Here is a 5,917-nt window from a genome sequence, read left to right as displayed (position 1 = left end):
GAAACTGGGCTGGGTGCCTTATGGACAGTGCCAATATATAATTTCCCGGAAAGATAAGGATTGGTACAGAACAGACTAAGTCAGATGACCTGGGATATATTGGGCCACACCTAATGGAAGTTCTTGGCTTAATTCTTACTTATGAACTTACTAATACTGCTAGCTATATATTTTTTTTATATTGCCTGTTTTACAAAATTGTTGTTTCTTACATTACCAAATGTGTGACTGAGCCTCTGATAAAATGAAAATATATAGTTACATATGAGATCAATGATTATTAAGAGTGTAACTCTAGATATGGGAAGAAGCAACAAGAGGGAATATTTTCCTAGACCATAAGAGACTAGTAAGACAGGTGGTCCAGAGACTTTCTGCTGCTTGTAAGGCCTAGTCCAATAATAGTACATTGAGTAGCCTATCAGCAAAATCTTCACCAAACCTTGGAATGAGCATTCCTGGCACCATGGGGCAAAATGCCTCCCAAACCATGGTTAAATTTATAACCACGAGGAGGCCCTGTCACCTACAAATTGGCACTTGCCATTGGCACTTGGCATCTGCCTCTACAAAGATTAAATCAGGGCTTCCCTGGTGGCTCTCAACCACTGTTGAGAGTCCACCTGCCGATGCAGGGGACACGGGTTCGTGCCCCGGTCCGGGAAGATCCCACATGCCACGGAGCGGCTAGGCCCGTGAGCCATGGCTGCTGAGCCTGCGCTTCTGGAGCCTGTGCTCCACAACGGGAAAGTCCACAACAGTGAGAGGCCCATGTACCGCAAAAAAAAAAAAAAAGATTAAATCAGGAACCGCTGCAGCTGCTGACCTTCAACACCCGCTGAAAGGAGTTCAGGGTGGAGATCAGGAATGAGGCACTCTGTGCTCTGGGAAAAACTTGCAGAACAAGCGTTCAGATAGTTAGATATTTTCAGGAGAAGATTTTATGAGCCCAAACTCTTGTATCTTCTCATACCCAGAGAAACACTAACATCATTAACAGTGACATCTGCTTTGGCTATTAAGGAGAGAATTACAATTAAAAGTCAAAATGGAGTAGCTGTGGTTCAGACATCCAAGGAAATAACTAGGTGACACTATGGGTGTGATTTTAGACAAGTCCTTGTGTTGCTAAGAACTTGAGTTTTCTGAGCTATGTCAGACTTGGGATGCCACCAGCCATTCTCAAAACAATGTCTGCTGGCAGCTGATAACTGCAACCTTATTTTTTAAAGGTCTCCTCTTGTAACTATTACTCCTCCAACTACTTCTAACTGGGTTTGTTACACCTACATCACGGCCACGCCCAGAAATTCTGATTTAATTGGTCTGGAGTACAGCTCAGGTATCCCATTTTCAAAAGCTCCATCCCTGGGACTTCCCTGGTGGTCCAGTGGTTAAGAATCTGCCTTCCGATAGGGACGGTAGCCTTGCCCGGTTACTGCAGCACTAGGGTGTCAGTTGGTCCTGCCCAGAACACTTCAGTTCTGCCCTGCAAGGAAATATTTAATAACTGATCGGTGTGTCCCTTTAATACAAGAAAATGGAAACTGAACAGCCAGAGGAAACTTTTCCCAACACCGAAACCAATGGCAGATTTGATAAATGCCCTGCTAAAGATAGGAAGAGGAACAAGCTTTTAGAAGATGTAGAAACACTGATGAGATGGTTGAATTACGCATTCTGCTGCAGAGCAAGAATGCTGGGGCAGTGATTGGAAAAGGAGGCAAGAATATTAAGGGTCTCCGTACAGACTACAATGCCAGTGTTTCAGTCCCAGACAGCAGTGGCCCCGAGCGCATACTGAATAACAGTGCTAATATTGAAACAATCGGAGAAATTCTGAAGAAAATCATCCCTACCTTGGAAGAGGGCCTGCAGTTGCCATCACCCACTGCAACCAGCCAGCTCCCGCTTGAATCTGATGCTGTGGAATGCTTAAATTACTAACACTATAAAGGAAGCGACTTTGACTGCGAGTTGAGACTGTTGATTCATCAGAGTCTGGCTGGAGGAATTATTGGTGTCAAAGGTGCTAAAATCAAAGAACTTCGAGAGAGCACTCTGACAACAATCAAGCTTTTCCAGGAATGTTGTCCTCAATCCACTGACAAATTCGTTCTTATTGGAGGAAACCTGATAGGGTTGTAGAGTGCATAAAGATCATCCATGATGTTATATTAGAGTCTCTCATCAAGGGACGTGCTCAGCCTCATGATCCCAATTTTTATGACGAAACCTATGATTATGGTGGTTTTACAGTGATGGTCGATGACCGCCTTGGACGTCCCGTGGGATTTCCCATACGGGGAAGAGGTGTTTTTGACAGAATGCCTCCTGGTAGGGGTGGGCGTCCCATGCCTCCATCCAGAAGAGATTGTGATGATAGGAGCCCTCGTCAAGGACCTCCTCCACCTCCTCCTGGACGAGGGGGCCGGGGTGGTGACAGAATCTTCCTCTTCCTCCACCACCACCACCTAGAGGAGGAGAGCTAATAGCCTATTACAGAAGAGGGAGACCTGGAGACCATTATGATGGCATGGTTGGTTTCAGTACTGATGAAACCTGGGACTCCGCAATAGATGCATGGAGCCCATCAGAGTGGCAGATGGCTTATGAACCACAGGGTGGCTCTGGATGTGATTATTCCTATGCTGGGGGTCATGGCTCATATGGTGATCTTGGTGGACCTATTATTACTACACAAGTAACTACTCCCAAAGATTTGGCTGGATCGATTATTGGCAAAGGTGGTCAGCGGATTAAACAAATCCGTCATGAGTCAGGAGCTTCAATCAAAATTGATGAGCCTTTAGAAGGGTCCGAAGATCAGATCATTACCATTACAGGAACACAGGACCAGGTACAGAATGCACAGTATTTGCTGCAGAACAGTGTGAAGCAGTATTCTGGAAAATTTTTCTAAGACTAGTAAAGAACTGAAGGAGTCCTGCATCTTTTTTTTTTTTTTTAATCTGCTTCTGTTTAAAAAGTCAACATTCCTCTACCTCATAGGTGTTCTGAATTTGAGGTGTAGTGAAATCTTTGCTGTTCACCAGATGAAATGTTTTAGTTCCTTACAAACAGGGTTGGGGGTTGAGGGAGGGTACGCAAAAACTAATACTGAAATTTTGAAACAGCGGCAGAGTGAGTGAATTTTAATTTTTGTTCATTGTTGGTGGTTTAAAAAGAGTCCCCCCATCTAATTATGGTGAACACTTTGCTTTGTGGTCGCTGTAACATCTGGAGGGGTGGGACAGGGAGGAAAAGTAACAATAGTCCATATGTCCCTGGCATCTATTCAGAGCAATGTGTAGAATGTAATGCTTTTTTGTAAGAAATGTTTTATGATTTTTTTTAAAAAGTTAGTGAACCTAAAAAAAAAAAAAAAAAAGAATCTGCCTTCCACTGCAAGGGACATGGGTTTGATTGATCCCTGGTTGGGAAACTAAGATCCCACATGCTGGGGCAACTAAGCCCACGTGCCACAACTAGAGAGAAGCCTGCATGCCACGATAAAGATCCCACGTGCCGCAACTAAGACCCGACGCAGCCAAATAAATAAATAAATATTAAAACAAAAACAAAAACAAAAAAACTCCATCTCTGAATCTAGTGTACTTCCAAAATTGTACCCTGGAATTCCCTCACCATTCCTGCTTCAGCCTGAGAACTCCTCCTCTCTCCCCTAGGTATTAGTTTCACCTTGGTTTTCTCTTCCCTCTCTGGGCTGAAAAGTCAGTGAGAATTCTTCCTGAAATAGCAGGAGACAGGTTTGCTTGTATTTCTAGTTAAAGAAAAAAAAAATTATATGTATATATACCTGTCACATATCCAATGTTGCAGGGCAGGGGATAGATTTAGTCATACACTTCTAGAAGAAAAGGATCTTGGAGAGCATCTGGTCCAGGCACACTCTCTAGTTGAGGAAACTGAGGCCCAGAAAGAGGATGCGACTAGTCCAAGGTCATACAACGAATGAGGCACAGACCCAGAGACAAAACCCTAGTCTTCTGGTTCCAAGCCATGGTCCTTCCCTCCCCCGCCCCACCTTCACTCTGACTCTGTTCCCTAGGGGGGAAAGTAGAAGACCCCAGGGAAGGATCTGGCTCTTTAAAACCATCCCCCATTTCCAGGCAGAAGGGGGCCTGTTCAGTGAGCAAGAGCCAAACTCCCTGGAGGTGACCTTGGGGGAGGCGAGGGTGCTCTCCAGAGAGATTCTGATGGCTCAAGATAAAGGAGATCTGCAGGGGGAGGGGAGCCAGCCAGCTGAGACTATCACGTGGAAAGCAGAAAGCAATGAGGCCTGCTTCTAACCACCTACTCACCACCCTGGGTAGGAGGAGGGTGGGGAGAGAAGGGGGGTGGGGAGGGAGAGCTGGTGGGGAGGGGAGGAAGAGGCACAGTGCCAGGACTTGCAGATAAAGAGGCCCCTCCCTACTGCAGAGGCCCTGGGCCGACAGAGGCCTGGAATCCGGGTGAGGGTGAGCTAGGTCGGTGCCCCTCTTCACCCACCCCTAACACCTCCAGATCCTTCCCTCCCCTAAAGGGGTGAGTTGAGGGAGGAGGTGTGGACCGGAGGGAACTCGGCCTGGCTGCGAAGCGGCAAGGTTGGGAGGGGGCAGCCGTTCGGTGTCCCGAAAATCACACACAGCATTTGGAATCACGCAGGCGCAGATCCAAATCCCAAATCTGCCACCTCTTTCAACCGCGTGACCCGGAGCAAGTCTCTGAGCCAGGTTCCCTCATAAAATGGGGATAACAATGCCTGGTCCTTGAGAGGATTCTGAGAAAATACACGTTCATGTACGGTACAGGTGGGGCTCAGAAAATGGAAGGCAGTAGGAGGAAGGGTGGCAGCTGCCTGGGTTCAAATCCCAGCTCCACCCCTTTCCACCTGGCACAGGACTGCCTGGTGCCTATTTCCTCTAATAGAAAGTGGGGTGGCTGCAACATCTACCTGATAGGAGTAAGTGAATTCATAGGCAGATGTGAAAGGCTTAGTTAGGACAGGGGGGCCTGGCTCAGTGGGTGCTCCAAAGTGTCAGCTTAATTTTGCTGTTCCTCTTGCTCTGTGGTGGGTGCAGCCAGCCTGTTGTGCCCCTCAGAGACTCTGGACAAGTGCTAGGCCTAGGAGGTTTTCCTATCAATAGAAACATTTATATCACCTGGGAAAAAAATATTTGGCCTCAAAATATGAAAGGAAAAGTGCAAAACCAAAACTAGTGAATGCCTTGTGAAGTGTCTACAAAACACTATTATTTCAACTTCCTTAACTGTCTTCGCAAACATTTAATAACATTTGAAATCCATTTATATGTTAGATTTTTTCATTCTACAAGAATCTAAGTGATGAGGACTAAGAATCAGAACCAATCGGAATGTAAGTAACTTGTAACCAGATAACTTCAAATGAAAAATTGTAAAAATTGTTTTCGTAAATCACTGTGATAGAGCTGAAAATGCAAACATTTTCAATCTGTTTCAGAAATATATATAAAGTTTAAGGAAATCAGTGGGAACAATACACTCAAAATTCAGGATGGTAGTTTCCTCTGTAGGGAGGGGAGGGTACCAGAGAGAGGTACACAGAATATTTCAACTATCCTGGGAACATTTTACTGCTTAAGTTGGTGGTGAGTACCACAGGTTTTTATATTATTCTTTATTTTATTTATGAAAAATGTAATAAAACTTTACAATATATTTTTGTAGCAGAAAGAAGAGAAAGAAATGTCCCCACGTCATTTCAAATGATTTTAGGGCAAATTTATATTTAATGTGAAATGTGGAGGCATTTTAATATGCTCTATATAATGTAAGGCAGGGCTAGCAAAAGTGCAAGTCCCCAAGGCCCTGCCTCTACCAATGGTCCTCCAGGCCCCAGACCGCTTACCTGGGAATCAGGTGCTCACTGTGG

At 45.2% G+C, this 5,917-nt stretch overlaps 1 pseudogene across 1 annotated transcript; it reads left to right on the top strand.

The window, feature by feature from the left end:
* The first annotated feature begins 1,418 nt into the window (after positions 1-1,418).
* On the top strand, positions 1,419-3,303 carry LOC308614309 (heterogeneous nuclear ribonucleoprotein K-like; annotated as a pseudogene). The gene has a single exon. The product of its transcript is annotated as a heterogeneous nuclear ribonucleoprotein K-like (transcript).
* The last annotated feature ends 2,614 nt before the right edge of the window (positions 3,304-5,917 follow it).

Source organism: Mesoplodon bidens (genome assembly GCF_964165515.1).
Source record: "Mesoplodon bidens genome assembly, chromosome: 3".
Classification (NCBI taxonomy): domain Eukaryota; kingdom Metazoa; phylum Chordata; class Mammalia; order Artiodactyla; family Ziphiidae; genus Mesoplodon; species Mesoplodon bidens.
Note: the sequence above shows the minus strand (reverse complement) of the source record. Positions and strands in the feature narration are given on the sequence as shown.